Genomic DNA, 14727 nt, shown 5'->3' on the forward strand with positions numbered 1-14727 from the left:
GTCAACTCAAACATCAGTAGCGTATTTTTCGTTTTTAATAAACAAACACTGCTTTCCAAGGCGAAGTTTCAACGTCGCAGCGTGAGAATTATTATCTCTCAACGAAATCGCATGCGCTGGCAGCCTTACAGAAAGATTGTGTACATCATTCGCGCAGACTCTGTAAAACGTTCGACAAGAGACTGCAGAGTGGGCGCAATTAACGCCATGTCCACTCTTCATAAAGAAAAGAACGATAAAACAGCGCTTCATGTGCCGAAAAAAAAAAGCATTTCTTGAATGGATCTTTGCAGTGAGCGCCTCAGAAGAGCAATGGATGCTGCAAGTTTTCGGTGCACACTCGTTGGGTTCTCTCCGGAACTCGACTGGAAGCCGCTCAACTTCGTCAAGCCTATACCACCAAACCGGGTTTGCAGCACCTGTGGCCTCGTGCGAAAGGTCACCGCTTGGCTGCCCTGCATGCACGTGCTGTGCGAATCTTGCTACGAGCGATGCGGCCAGGACGGCCTGCACGTCTTTCCACTCGACGGCTACGAGTGCCAGGATGGAGACGTCGACTGGAAGGAATTCCCTGCCGACCAGCTGCTGAGAAGAGAGGTGAGCTGATATGATTAAGAGGCATCGAGCTCGCATGTTTTAGTGCTCTAGCTCATTTAGTGGCCATTCCCCGCATATAGGCGTTGTTTGTTTGTCTATCTCTCTGCTTGTTTGAAGTCGGTTTTTTGGCAGGTTGCTCGCCTGCATACCTGGTGGTGGGCAACCCGCCAACCGTGTCAGGCGGTAGCCCTTTTATTCGTGAGAGGCTGCTCGGGAAGAGGAACTTGGGCCGCAACGCAACCAAAACAACCCAAGCCCAACCGATGGCAGCACCTTCCAGAGCACCTGCCCTGTGCCACTGCGCCACTGGGGGCTTAATTTCCAATGTGTAGCCGGCGGGAAGGTGAGCAGTGGCACAGTTTCACAAGGCAGGTTCTGTGGAAGGTGTTTCCACGTGCTTCTTTTACTTTTTCATGAAAGAACACACACGTCAACAACCACCTTAACCTAGCAGAGAGGCGCAGCCCCGAAACACGTCACGCTAGCTCACATATCAGCATTTGACCTAATTACCGAAATCGACTGACATTTTTTTTTTCTTATTCTCGTTTCCAATTCTCATCGTTGCACACAGAAAGCTTTGCACGGCCGCTGCTCGTGTCCAGTGGATAAAAGTCTGAGTGTGCAGAGGAGATGAATTCTCTCGTTGAAAAGTGTGAGAGCCGAGCAGTTTAAACGCACACGATGCTGTGAATTACGTGTTCTGGCTGTAGTGAAGCCAAAACACGGCAATCGAAATTCGGTTTTGTTCGCTCAGCGTCGCATGGTTTATTCGAGTTTGGGCAATTAGGTATCAGGGGTTGTTTGTTTTTTTACGAAAACACGCAATGCCAGGTAATTCATTTGTGGCCCGCGTAGCTCACGCCTGGTCACCCCCCTCATTCTACTGCATGAAACTTCTAAACGTCGGAAAAGGGCACAACTGTTACACCTGATGAGAGTTCCAGCGATCGAGACGATTTATCAGCCACTATGCAGTCGCTGAAACTAAACCAGTGGCGTGGAATTTTCTGGAAGTTGGATGCTCAATGCAGCCTACTCAGTGCTTCGATGTTCATGTTTCTGTTGGAAGCCGCCAGAATTATTCTAACCTTAGGGATGGTGTGCATTGACAGGTTTCGTCCACGTGCATAAAAGACTATCTAGAAATTAGTTTTGTAATGTCATAGTGCTTGGAAATCTAGTACCAACTTTCATTTGAGCGCAACACGCAAGAATACCATATTACACGGCTTCCATTTTCGCGAAAGGCAAAAGTTAGGAAATATTCTCTTATTTCGTTAGTATAATCTTGCGCACAAGGCTGGCGAATGCAATGCCTTGTCAGCCTCAACGAACCCGCTGCTGCAATTGCTTGCGAAGCTCTGACGAGACGATATGAATGAGCACCTCCTTTGTTCAGCACACGACGCTCCGAGTGCACTCCGAGTGCACACCGATTGCACAGGTGCGATTTCCTGTCTCCTCCTGCTGTCGTAGTGCTTTAAATGCTGCTAAAAACCCACCTCAAGATAGCTCAAAACTTCGAGAGCACCACAGATTAGTTCATAGAACAGCAGATATAATTGCTTTGTACACACCGTTTCCATTATCCCTGCAGGTGACTTGCTGGAACAAAGCGAGTGGCTGCGAGACTGTGACGTCTGCTTCGGATATCTCCCGCCATTTTCACACCGAATGCGGACACCACTCGGTTACTTGTCCCATGTGTTCAGCCAAGGTTCTTTGCTTGGACGTGTGCTCTCATCTGACATCAGACTGCTCTACGCGAAGGAAAGCAGTTGAATCCGAAGACCAAGTAGGGCAGGCAACAAGGAGGAAAAACCAATTCTCCCTTCTTTCCCAGTAGCATTTCACCACCAGGTAGTAGAAATTAGACGATGCGTAGAACAAATAGCTGTTGACATTCGCACGCACAGTGATAGCTTCAGCGAAATTTCACAAGGCATAAACAAGTTCAAAGAAACAATGAAAGATTAACTGACCCCTAAAACCGAGCCAAATGGAGAGGTTTCAAGTAAATTTCTTCGTGAGCTGAACGTCCGTAATGAAGACGAACAGAATGGTTTGACAGCTGAGCTTGATACAGTAAATAATCTTCCTGGGAGTGTAACGCTGACAGACGCACTGGTTTATGTGACAAACTCTACTCGAGAACATATGAAAAGCATCGCTGCTTCGTTTAACGCCGAACTGAAAGAATATAGCGAGACGACACTCGAGAGAATCACAGAAGGATTGAGATATACGCACCTCCAAGTAACGGTCGGCAACTTTATTGTACCAGGCGTGAATGCACTTAGAGAAGAGGCGCTTCACGAAGGCGTTGAAAAGTATGACCACAATCTGGTGTATCTGCGTGGATATTGACTGTGCCCCGGAATCTGCCTCAGAAAAGTTGGCGGATCTGAGAATCTTTATGTGGTCTTGGCTCTATACAAGGGGGATATGCACGACCTTGATCCATGGCCGTTCCGGCATAAAATGAGCCTAAGCGTTGTGCATCCCAAGGACTGCTCAAGAGCGGGCTTCCAAGTTATGGGGAGTTACGGCAAGTGGTTTGAAAGGCCCCAAGAATCGCAAAACGCAAGTGCTTACATAGATGGCGAATGGCTTAACCTGGACAACCTCATCACTCGGGGCTACGTTGCTAACGACAACCTCCACGTCAAGTGGGAGCTGCTGCCGCCAGATGCAGTGAGAGGAGGGCGAAAGAAGGCTTCCTCAGAGTGGCACTGCTCGGAGAAATATTTCGTGAATCTTCCGCTTGATGCTGGACGTATTGCACAGGGTTCTTGGCTGTGACTTAACTTGTCTGTCCTTACCATTCTCGTTTTGTCACCGAATTTGAAATCATTGTCCACTTCTTTTCTGTGCTTCGCTGCGATTTTGACTGGATCTTGAATGACTTGCCTCATTGCTACAGTATCTTTGGCATCCTGCTGTGTTTTGAGAGGCGCAGTGTTTGAATCCAAACACCGGCAGGCCCACTGCGATGGAAATTGAAAAAAAAAAAAATCGGCCCATACACTTATGATTGCTGACGTGCGGGAAAGCGAAAGCATGAGACCGTGCGATCCACTGTGCGGCGTTTCCGTTGGCCGATGTATGACCCCCCCACACACACACACACACTCGTGTGACACCACCCGGAAGGAGGAACAGGGTGTTAGTACACGTAATCCCCACCAGGGCTCCGCACTGCCGCACTGTACAGAGACGTCCGTGATGGTCCGTGACATCAGCGGCCCGGTCCGTCGCAACCTTCTTCGTGTACGTGTCCGCAGAGCGCAACAAGGTCTCCCATTCCGCCCAGCCGGTCAGGTACTCCAGGCTCCGCGGTGCAGGATCCTCCGGGCATTGGAGACGGATATGAGCGAGGGGGTCGTGTAGGTGGATGTCGAGAGAGCAGGGGGGGGGGGGGGGGTATAGGCTTTTGGGGGGATCCAGGAAAGGATATAGGGGAATGGGATGGTCACTATCCGGAGGCCCCAGCAAGTGTAGAATAACTGATGCACCTGAAACACATTAGACCCGTTCTTGAATATGCCAGTGATGAGTGGGATACGTGTATGGTTGCATTATTAGGTCTTTTAGGAGGCGTACAGTGCCGTGCAGCTCGTTCTGTCGCCAGTAACAACAATTTTCAAAACAGCGTTTGAGCCATGAAAGCATCTTTTGGTTGGGAACTTCTTAGTACTAGGCACCTGTGCAGTGAATTATAAATGTTCTACCCATCTAGTTCGATAAAACTCGGATTGATAAAGCTCTGTGTTCTCCCGCCACATTTTGAATCGGCACGTTGTGGCCACGCTTTTAAGATACAAGAATGCAGTTGACAAAGTAACGCTTATAAGAATTCAGAATTTTTTTTCACATGACATATCTGTGGAACAAACTGCCTAAAAACATCGTTGACTTCACAAAAGTTGAAGTGTTTCATTTCATAAACTGATTTTATGCTAAGATTCCACAATTCAATGTACGTGTGTGTTTGCGTGTTTTTGATGTTTTTATGGCTGTTCCATGTGTCCTTCGAATAGTACCATTATCTGACTATGGCACTTGTAATGCTTCATTTCCTTGTACATCACCCCTGTAACTATGCCTTCGGGCGCTCCAGTAGTCCTTGAATAAATAATAAATAAAAAAGACGAACGGTTGCATCACAATCTTTCTACGAACGTGCACATGTCAACGTTCGTATCCTTGCCTCAAGCTGGCCTCTAGCTTCACAGGCACATCTAAGATATACGAAACGAGAAATCGTACGACACCACCTGAAATGTTTTACGACAAAATGTTGCGCCACAATTTTGGAACGAATTTCGCGAAAGCTGGTGGCGAGTATACCAGGTGTCCCAGCTAAATGTAAACAAGCTTTTAAAAAACACGGGGTGTCCTAGCCGTCTGAAACCAAATGAGGGTTGTTTAGAGTCGCGTGACCTAGCCTGCAGTTTTTTTTTGCTCTTCAAAGTTGACTAATTGATCATCATCATCATCATCAGCCTGACTACACCCACTGCAGGGCAAAGGCCTCTCCCATGTCTCTCCAATTAACCCTGTCCTTTGTAAGTTGCCGCAACTGTATGCCCGCAAACTTCTTAATCGCATCCGCCCACCTAACTTTCTGCCGTCCCCTGTTACGTTTCCTTTCTCTTGGAATCCACTCCGTTACCGTTAAGGACCAGCGATTATCTTGCCTTCGCATTACATGCCCTGGCCAAGCTCATTTCTTCCTCTTGATTTCAACTAAGATGTCATTAACGCACGTGTGTTCCCTCACCCACTCCGCCCTCTTCCGATCTCTTAACGTTACACTTATCATTTCCCTTTCCATAGCTCGCTGCGTTGTTCTTAACTTAAGCTGAACTCTCTTTGTTATCCTCCACGTTTCTGCCCCGTAGGTGAGTACCGGTAAGATACAGCTATTGTATACTTTTCTCGTCAGGGATATTGGTAACCTACCATTGAAGATCTGAGAGAACCTCCCATCTGCACTCCACCCCATTCTTATTCTTCTAGTTATTTCCCTCTCATGATCCGAATCTGCGGTCACTACCTGCCCTAAGTAGACATTCTCTTACTACTGCCAGCACCTCGCTACCAATTGCGAACGGCTGTTCCCTTGCTAGGCTGTTGAACATGACTTTGGATTTCTGCATGTTAATTCTTAGCCCCACGGTTAATCAACTAACTTTTTAATTACTGACTTGAGGAACAAAGTGTCGAAGGAAAAGTTGTAGATCGCTTTGAGAAACAGCTTACTGAGACATTTTCAGTAAAGTAATATTTACGTAACGTAGTTTTTTTACCCGCCTTTAACCATAACCCGCACAATAAGAAAAAGCTTCCGGATGCCAACTGTGCCACTTCAACGTCCCAAGACGCGCCTTAAGGAATAACATTTATTTTTTTCTGAAGTCTTGTCTTGTCCTCGATGAGACTTTGGGTGCACATTGGGGCAGAGAAGTGAGCGAACAGCAGGTCACGTAACAGCTTTCTTTTAAAGCCGATAAATGAAGCTACGTGAATCGTAACTTGACGGAAACAGCGCTACTAGCGGTTTTTCGAGGTCATCTAAAACTTTTGCATTGACACTTTCTCCTTGCAGTTAATAATTAAAAAGTTAGCTAATTAAATTTAACTAAATAATTAACTTTGAAGAGCGAAAAAAATACTAAAGACTAGGCCACGCGAATATGAATAACCCTGAGTTGGTTTCACTGGACTAGGACACTGCGCCTTTTTTTAAAGTTTGGTTACATTAAGGTGGGACAACCGGTATATATATATAGACGAACAACGCGCACAACATTTGTTTGAAGTCGGGGTGTGCGTTTTGCTCTGCGGGCCACACGGCCGCTTGATGACGCCACCTTATCTTTAAGGCGAAAGCCTATAATGGCTCATATTGTCGTCCGTCCACTAACAATGCGTGTCACACGCGTTTAACTCGGGAACTAAAAAAGATAGATGAAGGCCAGTTCCTGCTTCAAATAGAGGATGATAATATGAACGCAGAAGCAGAGTTTGACGACTCTAGAATAGTTAGTTAATTAATTATAGGCAAAAACGTCGAAAATGCGTCGAAATAGCGCGGACGCCGATATAGCCACGGGAATGGTGTAACGCCACATCCACCGGAATTCATCACGGCAGAGTGAAAATTCTCACAGAATGGTCGGAGAACCGTCGGATGTGTGTCAAATTTGATGGAAACCTGTAATCAAACGTAATTAACTTTAAGGATCATCGTAAGATATATAATTTGAAAAAAGAAAAAAATCGAAAGGAAAAAATCGCGTCAGCAGCTACAAAGGTCCAGATACAATCGGGTGTACACAAGTTCACGTAATAGAAGCAGGAAAATAGACGATTACCAAAAGATACAATACATCCGCAGTACAAAAGCAGTTTGTGTCGGAGAAATGAAACATAATTAAACTCATATGTTTTAAAGAATAAGGTATTTCTGCCACTCGTACTTGCTAATGTTATTTATGTCTATATTTTTATTTTGTAGGGACATCAAATGTGTATGCATGTGGTATTGCAGCATGTGCCGACCCTCATTAGTGCGGGAAGATGGTATACACCAGTATTCTCTGTTTCTGAATATGTGGGGCACTTCTAAAGGTCGATGTAAACTACATAAGTTGAGGAAAGCTTCGTTGTTAGTTTGAACACTGTGTTTGTACTTTATAACGAGGTTATGTTCATGTATGTGGTTTATGGGGAGTACATGAAACAAAGCAAAAAGGTCTCTAGTATGGGCGTCATATGAGGCATTTGCTACATGACGAATTGCTTTATTTTGTAATAGCATTAATTTGGTAAGTTTGGATTGAGTTGTGTCCGTCCATACAAGACTGCAGTAGTTAACATGCGAGCGCAAATTGAATTATAAAAAATTAACTTAATTTTAGTCGGAAGATCTTGCCAGGTTTCCAGCGACGCGTTCCACGTGGGCATTCCAATTTAGATGTTGACTGAATGTCACAACCAATGTGTTTATTTCTTTAACGACTTTTATTTGTTCGGAACCGAGTTTTATGTCGATATCCCGAATAATAACCTTCTGTACAGGAGTAAATAATATGGTTCTTGGTTTAGAAACGTTAATGTGTAAACTATTGAGTCAATTGAGAGAATTTTTCAAGTGTAACATTTGCGAAAGCAGTGAGTTCTTCGATACTAGCTGACTGGAAAAAAATGCTTGTATCATCTGCATAAATGGTGTAAGATGGAAGTGTGCTGGTCTTTACTATATCATTTATGTAAATATTAAATAAAACCGGTCCGAGTACACTGCCTTGCGGCACACCTGAAGTGACATTTAATAGGGAAGAGTGAGCTTCGTTGATTACGACGCATTGCTTACGGTGGTTTGAATATGACTTGAAAAGCTTACCAGAAACTCCTCGAAACCCATAATGCTCTAACTTTGTAGATAAAATTTTGTGGTCCATTCTGTCGAATGCTTTCGAGAAATCGATCAGAATACCTAGAGTCATTTTGTTATTTTCAAACCCTCTAAGTATTAATTCCTTCTGCGTCAACAAAGGTAACTCAGTGGACATGCCTCGACGGAACCTAAATTACTGTACAGATAAAAGTTTGTGCTTATCACAGAAACTGGTGATTCGCTTGCATATTATTTTTTCTGGACCTTTTGAAAAAACGGGCAACACTGAGATCGGTCGATAATTTGAAAAGTTATTCTTATCGCCTGATTTATATATAACCTCTGCTCTTGCACACTGCATAATATCTGGAAAGGTACCAGTATGTAAACACGCATTGTAAATTTAACAAAGAGATGCTGTCAGCAGGTCTAAGACGTATTTAACGGGCTTAATTTGAAGATCATCAATGTCCTGGGCTTTACTATTCTTTAAGGACATAAAAATAGAGTAAATTTTTTCCCCAGTTGTCGGTTCAAAAAAGGTAGATTTAGGATTAGGTGCACCTAAATCCTAAATCCTAAGGAGACCGTGCATCACGACGTCGTAGCGCGCCACAGCTCCGCCGGAGCGAAGGATGAACCTGCATCAATGGCAGAAAAGTGCAAGCAGTAACGAAAATATTCCCCTGCGCTCCTCAGTTGCGGCGGCTGTTGACTTCCTTCTTGTGTGTGTCAGAGCCCATTTCTCATTGGTTGCAACTGAGAGAAGAATGAAAAGGAAAGTGCACGGGCCTGCCAACTGGCTCAAACCGAGCCACCACCGCTGCCACGTGCAGATAGAGGAGAGTTAAAAGATCAGAGAATAGGGTGAAAGAAAAGAAAAGACGCGCGTCGCAGCAACAACCGCGTCCGCCGAAGCGGACGCTGGCTGAAAAAAACAGATAGTGGCCGAAGCCGCGCTCGCTCCACCATTTCTCCTTCCATCGACAGCTATATATATATATATATATATATATATATATATATATATATATATATATATATATATATATATATATATATATATATATATTAGTTTCTGGGGTTTAACGTCCCAAAGCGACTAAGGCTATGAGAGACGCCGTAGTGCAGGGCTCCGGAAATTTCGACCACCTGTGGGTTCTTTAAAGTGCACTGACATCGCACAGTACACAGGCCTCTAGAATTTCTCCTCCAAAGAAATAATTCAGATCGAACCCGCGTCTTTTGGGTCAGCAGCCGAGCATCATAACCACTGAGCCACCGAGGCGGCTATGCGTGCGTGCGTGCGCGCGCGCGTGTGCGTGTGCGCGTGTGCGCGTGTGCGCGTGTGCGCGTGTGCGCGTGTGCGCGTGTGCGCGTGTGCGCGTGTGTGTGCGTGTGTGTGCGTGCGCGTGCGCGTGCGCGTGCGCGTGCGCGTGCGCGTGTGCGTGTGCGTGTGTGTGTGTGTGTGTGTGTGTGTGTGTGTGTGTGTGTGTGTGTGTGTGTGTGTGTGTGTGTGTGTGTGTGTGTCACTTTCTGCGTTTCGCAGCGTCGCCGTTTTCCGCTGAAGCCAGCGGTGGACATCACTGTTTAAGCTGCGAAATGAATGGAGAGGGAGCTTGGAAAGGAGAGGAAAGGCCATAACTGCCCTCTTGGAACAGTGAACACCTCAATTAAGCTATTTGGCGATTGTGCTAGAAACGCGGCGCTAAATCCATAGGCCGTCGGCGAGCATTGTTCATTGGCGTTGGCTTTGACAACGTTTTACAGGCGCATAACTGCCCTCTTGAAACAGCGGACACCTCAATCGTGCTTTAAACTGCATGGCGGTAGTGACCGATGTGCGCAGCATGTGTTGGCATTGACAACGTTGTGCCAGAAATGCGGCTCTGAAGCCATAGGGCGTCGGGGTTCGTACAACATTTTACACTCCGATCATTTTAAGGAAAGGGTATGCGCATAACTGGCTCCCCGGGTCAGTGAACACCTGAATCGTGCTTATAGGTAAGTGGGTTAATGACAGAGAGATGTGGGCTGTATGCGTTAGCGCTGACGGTGAAAGAACACTCGCGATCAGCCTTCAACTGCCACCTGACAGGGTGGCAGGGTGGGTGGAGACTGCAATTTAGATATAAACACAAACAAGAGTTTCTTACCACTTATGCAGGAGAGTATCCCGTTCCTCTCCCTCATAACGCCACCCACAGCTGTAGCAACCTCGCGAAATACTTGTATAAACCTCGTATTTGAGAACCAGGCATTGGTGCAGCAAGTCGAGCATATATCCATCTAGATCTCCAACAACAAAGCTTCCTTCATGACAAGAACTGTTAGTGGAGTGTTACTTGAAGAAGGAATATGTGTGAAAAATAAAAGTTCTTTAATCGTACATACATCTCTTGCTTCTTATTCTTTGCCTCAATCTATCGAAAAGCTGGAACAGCTGATGAGCTGCACTCCAATTTCATATTAGGAAGTAAGGTAATCGCCGGCACTTTTTTATTTACCAATCGCTATTCAGGAAAGAAACATTGCGCTTGGCACGCTTAGACACTTCGCATGTCATTCTAGACAGCCTTCTGGCAGACGGCTACGTGCGTGAGGGTACAGTGCCTAATAACAAGTTCGTGTTATGTGCCATTTCACGTACAATATCTGTACTTTGACCACGAGAAACACTGTAGTTGAGAGCTTTGTACAATGTTCAGGCCACCCGCAGGTCTTTAACGTGCATTGAGAGTGCCATTCATACCGAAATTTTATTTCGCCTCGATCTCAATGGAGCCGTAACTGCCTTAATTCGGTCCCATGTTTAAATGACTGAGCGGTTTAATGGGTTCAGAGCATAATGCGTGCTGGCACTGCTCTTAAATAACCCTCTGTTTAGTGCAACATGTCCAGGTTGCCCATTGTGTTCAGCCGCATCCACTATCAACCATTCAAGTTTACTGTGGAATAGGCAAAATTTCTTAGGGCATGCAGTGGTTGAGATTTCTACTATTTTCGTTTTCTTTTTTTGAGTTCTCGACTGGATTACTCATCTATGTGGTTGTAGAGAGGAACTACTAGTATAGAATGCACTCAGTCCCCATGCCACTTTGTGGACGGGTCATCACTCTTTTGGCAATATTGCAAAGCATGGATAGCACAAATGTGCCCAAGAGGGGAAAAATAGAATTAACGGGCATGCTTGATACTCACAAGCCTTTACTCGAGCGCAGTGTTTCTTGGAACGGTAACAGTGCATTTTAAGAGGAACGGCAATTATTAGCATAAAAGAGGTTGTTGAGAATGAGAGACGATTAAGCCACACATACTTACACACAGATGTTGCACGCTTTACATTTGCAGGTGAAGTGCTGGAACGAACAAAGTGGATGCCAGTATGTGGCTGGCGTTTCAGGGATCTCCCAACATTTCTAAAAGGAATGTGGACATCACTCAGTTCGCTGTCCCAAGTGCTCAGCCACCGTTCTCCGTTGCAGCATGGTGGAACACCTGAAGTCAGGATTTTGCCACTCAGAGCAGCCTCATGGATCTCAAGACGAAACGCAGCCCGGTTACGACGACGAGACTGTGTTAGCTACTAGAACCCTAGATGCATTAGGAAAGCACGTAGATGAAATAAGGGAATATTTAGTGCGAATAGCCGGTGACATCTGCGCACATAGCAACTTACTAGACGAAATGTCACATGCAATCAACATGTTGAAAGAAACTCAGAGTGCGCATATGGCAGAAGGAGCTGAGAGACTCCGTGAAAACTTATGGCAAGTGAAAGGCGAAATCAACGAGTGTAACGAAAGCCTCAAACAATTTTTGGTAGCAAGAATCGATACACTTAATCTTTCCGGAAGCATAAAGTCACTTCAGGAGGCAACCAAGAAGGAACTGGCTGATGTGGCGAGCCAAGCACGAGACAACCTCTCACAGATGACAACTGCAATCGAGACTGTGAAAGCGTCAACTGATGAACGCATTCAGAAGGCATTAGACCTGATGAAAACTGTTCAGCTGGATCAAAAACTTGGTCTGGCAGTCTGCGTGTTTTTAGTACCAAATGTGAAATCACTTCAGAAGGCTGCAATGGAGAAAGGTGAAGCTGTGTATGACAGCGAGAGGGTATACCTGCGTGGTTACCATCTATTACCTGGGGTTGAGTTTACGAAAGAGGATAGATCCGTTAATCTGCATTTGACGCTACAACTGCACAAGGGTGACTTTGACGACTTTGTTATATGGCCGTTCAAGCAGGAGATGAAGTTTAGCATCGTGCACCCCCAAAATGAAAGCAGAGAGCTCATTATTTGCACCGGACCTGATCCTGACCAAATATACTACCCAAGGCCAACAACATCCGAAAACGTTGGCGTCGTCTACACTGGGAGTTCGTTTAATACGCAAGGTCTTATCGACGGCGCTTACGTGGATGACGACCAGCTTCGAGTAAAATTGGAGCTCCTCCTGTGATCAACGTTTCAGTTAAAAGAAACTGTAAATAAAATCTGCATTCAATCAAACGACGCGTGTGGGTGAAGCAAAATGAAAGACAAGCATATTTTGTTGTTAGTAAAACTTAGTTGTTTGGCTATTCGTGCTTTCGTAAACATTTTTTACTACTGTTGGAAATGCCGCATTTAATGCCCAGCGAGCTGAGCTTAAAAGAAGAATATTTTGTTCTCGCCACTATATAAAAACTAATGACGTCGAGAACAAAACCAGCTGCATGGTCTTAGTTTCGAAGTGAATGTCAGTGTAGCCTGGGTTTAGAGATCCGTGAAGAAAAGTGTCTGGACGACATCACAGTTTACCAGTAAAAGTTTCCGGCGCTGGCAATACTACTTTGTATTTTCATAAAAAGGTACTTTTGTAGTTAAAGTAACATTCTTGTCCTTGCACTCTCATAATATAATATTGTGCGAAAGGTTCAATTTGCCTTCAGTTCTACTTTTAAAAAAGTATTTTGAAAAGAATGTATTGTTTAATATCTTTATTTAAAATACCTTACGGGGCCTAAAAGGGAATTGAGTAAGGGGGCAAAAACAACAGATTAAGCACAATATGAAGAATTAGTTAATTACAACGCGCAATACAAGGCTAAAAGTAAAGTTAGTGGTGAAGTGATGCCGCCTAAATTTGCAAACTACACTTTGTCCTTTTCATTTACTCGAGCATACTTCTGTGTTTGTTTGAGCTGAGAATTCCTGCTTGTTAAACACAGAAGGTTTATCGTCATGTTTACATATCATGGATGCGACACACGGGTGAAAATGAAGAATAAAGTCTTGTTTTTATCATTTTTCTAAGTAAATCTAGCTCTTTTTTTCTTCACTTACAACATCCCAAGTATTATTCGGTGTCGATATCACACCTAATCCGCCGCGTTTCTGCACACCACCGGGGCATGAAGGAGCATGACCTATGTCGTCTCATTCATGCCTTCGTCCTCAGCCGCTTTATCTTCACGCTCCCCTACCTGAAACTCCAGGCCGGGGAAATCTCCACCCTGGATGCCATGATTCGAACAGCATTTAAGACAGCATTACACCTACCCCAAAATACCTCAACCGAAAAACTCTTTCAACTAGGCCTGCACAATACGATAGGGGAGCTTATTGAGGCCCACCGACAGACACAATACATACGTCTCGCGAGAACCACCACCGGGAGACACATCCTACACACCCTTGGTATACGCCTACCAGTTACCGATCCCACACAGCTCCAGGTCCCCCGCCTCATTCACCGCGATTTATTTTTAAACCTCCCCCCAAAAACAGGCATCCCACCTACCACGAACCCCGCCGCAGAGCTCGCGCACGGGCACTCCACAAATACTATGGCACGGAACCGTATGCCGTTTGGGTGGATGCCGCATGCACGGGCGAGGACGCGGTTGTCGCCATCACGAACCCCTCCCTCCAACCCATTGCCACACTTCACATAACCCCTACTGCCACTTCGGAGGAGGCCGAAGAGGCCGCCATTGCCCTGGCCATCACCCGCACGGAGGCGCGATATATACTGTCAGATTCCAAAACTGCCATACTAAATTTTGCTCGCGGGAGAGTTCACGTCCCTGCATTTCGCATACTGGACTCCCTCGCCGCGCACCCGCCCCGCCATGTGGAGCTGATATGGGTGCCTGCCCACTCCGGGAATCCCGGAAACGAGGCCGCCAACGCTTTAGCCCGAGCTTCTCTCAACCGGGCACCGGCGGCCTCCGACCTGGGGTTCTCGCGGGAGCGCATGCACTCATTCAGTGAAATGACGCAGGCCTACAAAGCCGAGCGTCGGCTCTACCCCCCACCTCATCCCTCCCTCGACAATTACCATCAGACACTTTGGAGGCGGCTCCAAACACGCACTTTGCCCTCCCCTTATATACGCTCGCGATATCACCCAGTCCACACGAACCCTTCCTGTACCCTCTGCCACCACCCCAAAGCCACCCTCGACCATATTCTTTTCCTCTGCCCGGCGGATCCTCCCCCGCGGGGCCTGGAGCACCTTACCACTTGGGAGGCTTGGGAGACCCTACTGCGCTCCGAGGACCCGGCCAAGCAAGCCATCGCCACCGGCCGGGCTGCCAGCGTCATGAGCCTCCGGGACATGAACGTTTGAGTGCAGTGGGGCCGTGCGGGGGCCCAAGGACCGACGTGTCCAAAACTCCCTTGTTATAAATAAAGTTTTCATCATCATCGGCAACCACTGAAGGCAAG

General features: G+C 46.1%; 1 pseudogene; it reads left to right on the forward strand.

Moving 5' to 3' along the window:
- The first annotated feature begins 312 nt into the window (after nt 1-312).
- On the forward strand, nt 313-12475 carry LOC149329505 (TNF receptor-associated factor 3-like; annotated as a pseudogene).
- The last annotated feature ends 2252 nt before the right edge of the window (nt 12476-14727 follow it).

Source organism: Amblyomma mixtum, chromosome 9, assembly GCF_055824585.1.
Source record: "Amblyomma mixtum isolate Tamu chromosome 9, ASM5582458v1, whole genome shotgun sequence".
Classification (NCBI taxonomy): Eukaryota; Metazoa; Arthropoda; class Arachnida; order Ixodida; family Ixodidae; genus Amblyomma; species Amblyomma mixtum.